Source organism: Triticum dicoccoides, chromosome 6B, assembly GCF_002162155.2.
Source record: "Triticum dicoccoides isolate Atlit2015 ecotype Zavitan chromosome 6B, WEW_v2.0, whole genome shotgun sequence".
In the NCBI taxonomy this organism is placed as follows: Eukaryota; Viridiplantae; Streptophyta; class Magnoliopsida; order Poales; family Poaceae; genus Triticum; species Triticum dicoccoides.
This window is the reverse complement of record NC_041391.1, coordinates 90,735,799-90,746,582: the sequence shown is the minus strand read 5'-3', so window position 1 is coordinate 90,746,582 and position 10,784 is coordinate 90,735,799.

Genomic DNA, 10,784 nt, shown 5'->3' with positions numbered 1-10,784 from the left:
TTTTTAGTAAATGCTTAGTTGAACTTGTTGAATTAATATATAGAACTAGTTTATTTTTAGTAAATATAATGCTTAGTTTGAACTAGTTGAATTAATATATAGAACTAGTTTATTTTTAGTAAATGCTTAGTTGAACTTGTTGAATTAATATATAAAACTAGTTTATTTTTAGTAAATATAATGCTTAGTTGAACTATTTGAATTAATATATAGAACTAGTTTATTTTTAGTAAATGCTTAGTTGAACTAGTTGAATTAATATAACTAGTTTATTTTTAGTAAATGCTTAGTTGAATTAATAGAAGTAGTTGAATTAATTGAATTAGTAAGTGTTTAATGTTTCGCCTAATATGAACATAGGAAATGTCGTCTAACGACGGAAATTTTTTCATTATGTGCGAATACTGTGAAGACCAGCGCGGCCAGTGCGACAGAAATTTCCTTGTTGATGATAGGCGATTCAGCATCAAGCTGGATAAGACTTTCGAATTTGATACAGTAAGTCACTATGCTTCATTAAGAATTTTGCTTTCGTAATTAAGCATGACTTATATATGCTTCATTTACCTGACTTATAATTTTTAATTTTCACTATTCTACTAGCGCATCCCCTGCCATGCAAGAATTTTTGTCTTTAATAAGATAGGTTTCAAAGATATGGAAACTATGGAGGTATAGAGAGCTTACCTGAAAACTGAGCATGATGGTTATACTTTTAACGTCAAAGTATACAATGCACACACGTACACCTATTTTGAATGCAAAACTTGGCAAGCACTATGCAAGGCTTATGCATTTGAGCCTGGTATGGTTATCACCTTTGATATTCGTCCGGAAAATGATATTGAAGGTAATAGAGACATATGGGTCGATGTGCAGACGCCTCCAGTTCTACCATTATGTGAGTTCTTCTCAACTATATTTTTGTCTTTGATATTGCTTATTCAAAAATAACTGACAACTAATTTCTATTGACAGCTTATCTCCATTCAACCAAACATGTCCGGCGCTTGGTAGACAGGACCTACTACTGTCCCGGGGCTGAACTAAACTGCGAGGAGATAAGTCATTATGTTTCATGGCTTGAGGATCTTCATACTGTGAAGACAAATTTTCTTCCTGCACTTAGAAATGTTAGTACTCAAAACGTGCGACCAATAGTGATGGTATTGAACTACGGTCACATCTATTTAGGAATGATGATAAGATATTTACTATTTGTCCTCAGTGTATATTTTGCATACATAATTTTTTTGCTAAACTGTCATTGCTAAGTATATTAATTAAGTACTATACAATGTTCTTCAACAGGGACTCTCGATGAAAGTTGTGCCTCAGGGGATCGAGACTAAAGGTCAGATGTCAATTGTTAACTTACGGCCAAGATATCCTGCATTGCACATGAATGCATTAAGGATTTCTAGAAGCGATGAATGCTTAATAGTGAAAGATTGGAGGAAAATTGTTAATGATCGCAGAGAAGTAGTAGGGGCCAGCAATGAGAAGCGCAGCCCACGATTAGGAGACAGGTTCATCGGCATGCTCCAGTATGATCAATCAGGAGAGCTATACATGTTCTATGCTATTTTACTAGAGAGAGAGTAGCTAGCAGGAGTGATTTAGCTAGTTCTTCATGCTGCTCTTAATTAGTACTTGTCCTTCCATGTTTGTGTTCTTCGTTCTGAACTTAAGTGATTTGCTTTTGTGGTGTTATATATGAATGCTTATAATATCATGACAATCATGTTGAACTCGATCGATAATATTTTTGCTTCTGGTACAAGTGAATGTTTCTTCTTTAAGCTAGTAGTGTTGGTGGTGATTAGATAGCTAGTTAATTATTATATGCCATATTCGTATATATTATAACCGCAGATTAGTTTCAGCTGGATGGATCCTACCTAAGTGATCAAGTATATGCCATATCCGTATATATTATAGTTGATCAAGTATAATATGGATATGGCATATACTCTAGCTAGCTAGCTAGTAGAGATATCCAATAATGCATCCAGTCGAAACTAATCCGCGGCACTTTCACCTAATGATTTAACAACTCATTATAATGTAAAACAATCACTAAACTAAATTGAAAACACAAAATTAAAGAAAATTAAAAAAAACACCCAAACATTTAGTACATGTTGGTGTTACCAACCGGTACTAATGCCCTCCATGCAAACGGGCCTGGATCGTGCCACGTGGTGGCACTTTAGCGCCGGTTCGTGACGAACCGGTACTAAAGGGGGGGGGGGCCTTTAGTCCCCACTCTTTAGTGCCGGTTCGCCAACCGGCACTAAAGGCCGTCACGAACCGGCACTAAAGCCCGGTTCTGCACTAGTGGGAGAGAGAGAGGCGACAAGGGCTTGGTGTGTCCTCTTGAGGCGCCCCCTCCCCTCTATATATACATGGAGGAGCGTGGGAAACAACCCCTCCAAGCCCTAGGGCACAACTAAGGGGGAGAGGACTTGCACTCCAAGCCCAATCCTATTCCTACTAGGACTCCTTCCTTTTTTGCCTTCCCTAGCCACATGGGCTTTTGAGGACTTGGTGCACCCAGCCTAATAAGGCCAAGGCGCCTCCCTGCAGCCCATTCTAGCCCTTGCATCATGGTGGACCCACTTGTGGACTTCCGGACCCTCTGGAATCCTCTGGAATCTTTTGGAAGCTTCCCGATACAATACCGAAAAACTAAACCATTTTCGAAACTGAAAATATGACTTCCTATATATAAATCTTTACCTCTCGCCCACTCCGAGACTCCTTGTGACGTCCGGAATCTCATACGGGACTCCGAACAACATTTGGTTACCACTCATCAAATATCCCAATACTACTCTAGCGTCACCGAACATTAAGCGTGCGACCCTGCGGGTTCGGGAATTATGTAGTCATGACCGAGACACCTCTTCGGTCAATAACCAATAGCGGGACCTGGATGCACATATTGATTCCTACATATTCCATGAAGATCTTTTTTCGGTTGAACCTTTATGACAACATATATAATTCCCTTTGTCTGTCGGTATGTTACTTGCCCGAGATTCGGTCATTGGTATCTCTATGCCTAGTTTAATCTCGTTACCGGCAAGTCTCTTTGCTCGCTTCATAATACATCATCTTGCAAATAACTCCTTAGTCACTTTGCTTGCAAGCTTCTTGTGATGTGTACTACCAAGAGGGCCCAGAGATACCTCTCCGTCATATGGAGTAACAAATCCCAATCTAGATTCATGCCAACTCAACAGGCACCTTCAGAGCTACCTATAGAGCATCTTTATGATCATCCAGTTACGTTGTGACGTTTGATAGCACACAAGGTATTCCTCCGGTATCCGGGAGTTTCATGATCTCATGGTCAAAGAAATATGTATTTGATATTAAGAAAGTAGTAGCAATAAACTGAATGATCAAATGCTATGCTAACAGATGGGTCTTGTACATCACATCATTCTCCTAATGATGTGACCCTGTTATCAAGTGACAACACATGTCTATGGTTAGGAAACCTTAACCATCTTTTGATCAATGAGCTAGTCTAGTAGAGGCTCGCTAGGGACACAGTGTTACCTATGTATCCACACATGTATCTGAGTTTCCGATCAATACAATTCTAGCATGGATAATATATGTTTATCATGAACAGGATATGATAATAGCCAATTTATTATTGCCTCTAGGGCATATTTCCAACAGTCTCCCACTTGCACTAGAGTCAATAATCTAGTTCACACCGCCATGTGATTAACACCGAATGAGTTCTGGGTTTTGGTCATGTTTTGCTTGCGAGAGATGTTTTAGTCAAATGGGTCTGCAACATTCAAATCCATGTGTATTTTGCAAATACTTATATCATACTGTAGATTCTGCTATCACACTTTACTTGGAGCTATTCCAAATGACTGCTTCATTATAATTATCTGGTTTGCTACCCAGAGTTATCCGGATCGGTGTCAAAGCTTGCATCGACGTAACCTTTTACGACAAACTCTTTATTACCTCAACAATCGAGAAACATTTCCTTAGTCCTTTAGTTACTAAGGATAATTTTGACCGCTGTCCAGTGATCCACTCCTGGATCACTCTTGTACCCACTTTGCCAGACACGTTGCAAGGCACACATCAGGTGTGGTACACATGATAACCCACAAGTATAGGGGATCGCAACAGTTTTCGAGGGTAGAGTATTCAACCCAAATTTATAGATTCAACACAAGGGGAGCCAAAGAATATTTGCAAGTATTAGCAACTGAGTTGTCAATTCAGCCACACCTGGAGATTAATTATCTGCAGCAAAGTGTTTAGTAGCACAATAATATGATAGTTTTGATGGTAGTGGTAACAACAATAGTAACGGTGACAGTGATAGGAATGATTTTGTAGCAGTTGTAACAGTAACAACAACAATAGTAACTTAGCAAGACCAATATGTAGGAAATTCGTAGGCATTGGATCAACAATATGTTGGATGATATTCATCATGTAACAGTTAAAACCTAGGGCGATATAAAACTAGCTCCAGTTCATAAATATAATGAAGACATCTATTCCGTAAATGGTCATATGTGCCTTTGGAAAGAACTTGTATGCCATCTTTTGTTCTACCCTCCCGGGGCAGCGGGTGTAGGATCGAAAGTATGTCTAGAGGGGGGTGATTAGACTACTTGACCAAATAAAAACTTATCCTTTTCCCAATTTTAGTTCTTGGAAGATTTTAGCAATTATGGACACGACAAGCAATCTTAAAACAATTCAAGCAATCATGCAAAGAGTATATGAGCAGCGGAAACTAAAGCATGCAACTTGCAAGAATGTAAAGGGAAGGGTTTGGAGAGTGCAAACGCAATAGGAGACACGGATGTTTTTGTCGTGGTTCCGATAGGTGGTGCTATCGTACATCCACGTTGATGGAGGCTTCAACCCACGAAGGGTAACGGCTGCGCGAGTCCATGGAGGGCTCCACCCAAGAAGGGTCCACAAAGAAGCAACGTTGTCTATCCCGCCATGGCCGTCGCCCACGAAGGACTTGCCTCACTAGAGGTAGATCTTCACGAAGTAGGCGATCTCCTTGCCCTTACAAACTCCTTGGTTCAACTCCACCATCTTGTCGGAGGCTCCCAAGTGACACCTAGCCAATCTAGGAGACACCACTCTCCAAGAAGTAACAAATGGTGTGTTGATGATGAACTCCTTGCTCTTGTGCTTTAAATGATAGTCTCCCCAACACTCAACTCTCTCAAAGGATTTGGATTTGGTGGAAAGAAGATTTGAGTGGAAAGCAACTTGGGGAAGGCTAGAGATCAAGATTCATATGGTAGGAATGGAATATCTTGGCCTCAACACAAGTGTAGGTGGTTCTCTCTCAGAAAATGTAAGTTGGAAGTGTAGGTTCATTCTGATGGCCCTCTCCACGAATGAAGAGGAGGTGGAGGGGTATATATAGCCTCCACACAAAATCTAACCATTACACACAACTTCCCAATCTCGGTGGGACCGAATTGAGAAACTCGGTCAGACCGATTCAACAAACCTAGTGAACGTTAGGATTTTCGGTGGGACCGACATGCAACTCGATAGGACCGATATGGTTAGGGTTAGGGCATAACGTAATCTCAGTGAGACCGATTACACAAACTCGGTGAGACCGATTTTGGCAATAAACTAACCAGAGAGTTGGTCAGGTAAACTCGGTGGGACCGATTCTCTCATTTCGGTGAGACCGAAATGTTATGAAAGGGAAACAGAGAGTTTACATTACAATCTCGGTGGGACCGATCGCTCACCTCGGTGGGACCGAAACGTTATGAAAGGAAACAGAGATATTACAACCCCATGTCGGTGAGACCGAGATCCCTATCGGTGGGACCGATTTGCCTAGGGTTTGTGGCAGTGGCTATGACATCTGAACTCGGTGGCACCGGATAGAAAGAATCGGTGGGGCCGAGTTTGACTTTTGGTTTAGGTCATATGTGGATGTGAGAAAGTAGTTGAGGGCTTTGGAGCATATCACTAAGCATTTTGAGCAAGAAAGCCATTAAGCAACACCTCATCCCTCCTTGACAGTATTGGCTTTTCCCATAGACTCAATGTGATATTGGATCACTAAAATAGAAAATGTAGAGTCTTGAGCTTTGAGCTTGAGCCAACCCTTTTGTCCTTAGCATTTTTGAGGGGTCCACTTTTCTCATCCATGCCATGCCAATCATTGAGCTTTCCTGAAATATTTATCTTGAAATAGTATTAGCACAATGTGCTATATGTTGTTAGGAATTACCAAAACCACCTAGGGATAGTTGCACTTTCAATATCCCCCTTTTTGGTAATTGATGACAACATATAGATCAAAGCTTCGACAAATGATAATAAGATTGAAAAACATTGTCTCTTTGAGAAGTATGTGAAAAGTAAGAGCTCCCCCTAAATTTGTGCATTATTTAAAATTTGCTTTGGACTGCAAATGCACAAACAATTAGAATCATGGGTTACTCTTCCATGTCACATACATCTTGGTGGATCGCTCAAAATGATAATACTTAAATACATGCACTCATCACCAAGCAAAGCGAATGATCATATAGGAATATAAAAGGATAATGTCATCCAACAAGCATTAAGGTAGCATCGTATATGATCAACCACATGATCATCCAAGTACCACACAAAAGTATAGAGTATCTCACACAAGCAAATAACAAAGTTCAACCACCAAAAACAAAAGAGAACAAAAATAAACACTCTCTCTCTCTCGAAGCCTATGATCTATACATTTTCTCCCTCTTTGGCAACAAGTTACCAAAAAGTTCATAAAAAGTGCATAGTGCTAGACCGACTCTCAGGCTTGGTCTTCAGGTGGTGGTGTAGAAATGACTCCAAGGACGAAGGCATCAATTGATGTAGATGGAGATGGTGGAGTGGGTGCTAGAGCTGGTGGCACTGAAGCTGTAGCTGGTGCAGATGATGTAGATCTAGTGTCTGGAACAGGCACTGCAGCAGATCTCTGTCCTCTGGGCACTCTAGCAAAAGCATCAGTGGTAGTCTTTCCCTTCTTCTCCTGCACTTCATCCTGAAGTTGCTCAACAACTAAGTGTATCTTAGTGACCTTCACATCTAAATCATAGAACTTATGTTCCATGATCCTCTCCAAGCTCTCCTGGTTTTGAGTCAGGGTGGCCAATCCCTTCTCAATCCTCAGAGTGGAGGCAATCAAGTAGCCAAGCTGATCTTGCTTGCTCTTCAGGAAATACTGACATGCCTCATCAATGGTTGGCATGTTTGCAGCCTTTTTAGTCCTTGCCTTCTCCTTCTTCTCTTGTGCTTGCAAAGAATATGGTTCATTTTCATCCATCACTACAGTGTTTTCCTCAAAGTCTGGGTAGGTGGGCATGTGTTCCTTGTCCAAGAGATACATGCCAGTGCCCATCTTGGAGTTGATTAGCTCCTGGATCTGTGGGGCATACCCACAACTTCTCTTCTGATCAGCAGCTGTCCTCTTAATAGTTTCCACGATTAGGCTCATGACTTTGAAATTTTGAGGGACATCAAATATGTGAAGCATGTTAATTGCATGGCCTCTGATCATCTTGTAATCACTTGACTTTGGCAATAGAGTGTGCCTGAGGATCCAGTTGATCGTTGGCAAACCTGACAGAAGGTAATGTACTGATCCAAACTTGTGTGTCTCAAGTGCAGCATATGGGATCTCTCTGTACATATGTGCCATGGAGTTGTGATCCTTCTTCTTCTTGGCATAGACATCCAAGTCATCCTCATTCTCCTTAGGAGCATTGATCAATTTCGCCCATTCTTCAACTGTTGACTGGTACCTAGTACCTTCAGACATCTAGACAATCCTTCCATCTGGGTAGAAGTGAGCTGTGGAGTAAAACTGCATAATAAGTTCATCATGCCACTTTGGGAGCTTTTGCCCAACAAAGTCCTCTATCCACAAGACTTGAAACTATCATAGACTCCAGGATAGTGCCTTCATTTTCCCTGATATACTTCCAGTCCACCCATCTCATGTCACAGACTATAAACTTCTTGTCAAGCAACACTGTCTCATAGAAGTCCTGCTGTTCCTTTGTATGGAACCTGTAGTCCACAACAGTTCGTCTCCTGACTGCATAGGGGTCAGTAAATCTCCATTGTCTGAGTCTTGCATCCTTCCTGAGCTTCATGTCCTCAGCTACTGGATGAACATCATTGTGATCTGGAATTTTGGGCTTCAACTTCCTCAAAACATGTGCCTCATCATCTTCTTCTTCAATAGCAGCTTCAGGCACTAGGGCATTGTTCTTTTCTCCAGCAGGAATATTCCTTGTATTCCTCTTGGGTGCAGCTTTGGGATTTGGAGCAGCTGCCTTGGGAGCTTCTTTGGGCTTTGATGAAGCAGCCCCTGACCTGATAACATCTCCCACAAGCTTTTGAGCTTTAGGTGCTGGTGCAGCAACCTCTTCCTCTTCTTCCATCATGGAGGGCTTCCCAACAACCCTGGACATGGTCTTCTTGACCCTTTGTTTCCTTTTCTTCCCTTCTACAGCAGCCTCTTTGGGTTCAGATTCCAAAGTTACTTGAGTTGAGGCTCTGGCTTTAGACATGGGAATTCTTCTTGCAGGTGCTTTGGTCCTCATACCAGGCTTAGTGGCAGCAGCTGTGCCATATTCCTTCTTCAGCACCTTCTTCTTTGAGGTGGCCTCATCCTCTACAGCCACATAGTCCTCATCCTCAGAATCTGAGGTTCTCTTCTTTTTGGCCCTGGTGGCTGCTTTAGGCAAGTTGCTGGGTGTGCTCCTGCTACCATCATAGCTACTAGAGGGACTAGTGCCCTCACTCAAGTGAACCTGCTCCTTAGACCTGTTCTGACCGTCACTCTGATCAGACATGATGCAAACACTGACGGCAGACCCTGTGAATAGATATAGATGAGGTAGAGTAGATGAGCATCACAAAGTGCAGAGGTTTTTGCAAAAGAATGAGTTAAAAACTTAGTTTTAGTTTTCCACAGAAAGCATTTCGGATCTACCGATTTAAAAAAAACCCGGTGATACCAAAGCAGCTTTTGGAACCTAAACTAGTGAACTCGGCCAGACCGAGTCACAGTTCAGTGGCACAGAGACTGCTAGGGTTTAACAAAGTCCTGAACTAGGTCACACCGATTTGCAATTCTCGGTCAGACCGAGAACCAAATGTGCAATGGCCTTAGCCAAATCGGTGGAACCGATTTATTCAACTCGGTTGGTCCGAGATGATTTCGGGGGAAACCTAACCCTAAATTTTCAATTCACATCTAAACTATGGAGTGATTTCGCTGGATAGGGAGTTCTCAATCGTGGCAAGATACATGGCAAAACAATGTGCTAGGAATCGGAGTGAGATTAGCACAAGGATCAATTCCATACCCTAAGTGCGGCGATGGACTTGCTACGGCGGCAATGGCGGAGACCAGCGGTGAGAGGCAGCTGGCGACGAGGAGGATGATCCGAAGACCCAGGGAGGTAGAGCAGGCTGAGCGCGGGCGAAGGGGTTCGGAGAAATTTCCAAATTTTGGCCCGGGGATATATATAGCCTAACCCTGTCGGTGTGACCGAGTGGAACAACTCGGTGGCACCGAGATGCATAGCTGCAAGCAGTTACTGCAACTCGGTGTGACCGAAAAGTTCAAATCGGTTTCACCGAGATTGAAAACCTAGATCGACTTAGTGATCTCGGTATGACCGAAATGGATGAATCGGTCAGACCGAAACGCACAAAGAAGTTTTGAAGTTTAAGTCTATGACGAACCGGGGACTCCGAGTGCTCCTCACACAGAGTGGTTCGAATCTGACTTGATCAAACTTTGTGATGTAGCATGAATAGAGTTTGAGACAAAAAAAGCATAGATAGCTAGAGAGGATTCTTAAGCATTCTTGTCCATCCACTTGGCAAAAGAAAATAAATCAAACAATCAAAGCAACAAGTGGATGTCCTTGAATGAGTAAAATATGCATCCAACATGCTCACACAATAAAATGACAAATAAAATATGTGGCAAAGCATGCACAACCATTCTAGCATTTATCAAGCAATTGGCGATGACTAGGTCATCTATGTATGAGTATATTGACTTAGGAGTCAAATGAGAACATTTGATCATAGGTCATACTCATTGATGGGGATATGACTACTGAGTTAAACCGCCCAGGAGGGGCCGGATTACACTCGCAAGGAGTCCAGCATAAAGAACCCATGAAGACGAATACATGGCGTTTTAACTACGGAGGCTTAGAGGCCCAGAGCCCAACGGAGGATTAGGGCCCATAGTAGTAAACCGCCATATCTATACCTATACTAATTACAGACTCCCTAGAAATTATCACGTTAATCAGTAATTAGGAGCCGTTAATATGGTGGGGCCGAGTTATTACGATGTAGATCAATCCTATAAATTACCAAGTCTATAAAAAAACCAATCTGGTGGGGTCGAGGTATTATGGTGTAGATCAATCCTAAAAATCCTTAAGTCTATGAAAAATCCATTATACACGTAACACGCATCTCACGTAAACCAATCTGGCCTCAAGATCGATCTGTCCTTGAAGAATCCTCAAGATGTACGTCAAATCCCGATGCCTTCTCCCGATCCCCTTCAATATTCTGGTGACTTCTCAATGACGTCCGCCTCCACTATCGATCAAAGAATCCTCACGATGTATGTATCTCCCATTAGCTTCTCTTCCCGATCCCCTTCTATCTCCTGGTGTCCATGTCCATCATCGCAACCTTCTTGATGCCTATTCTAATAAATA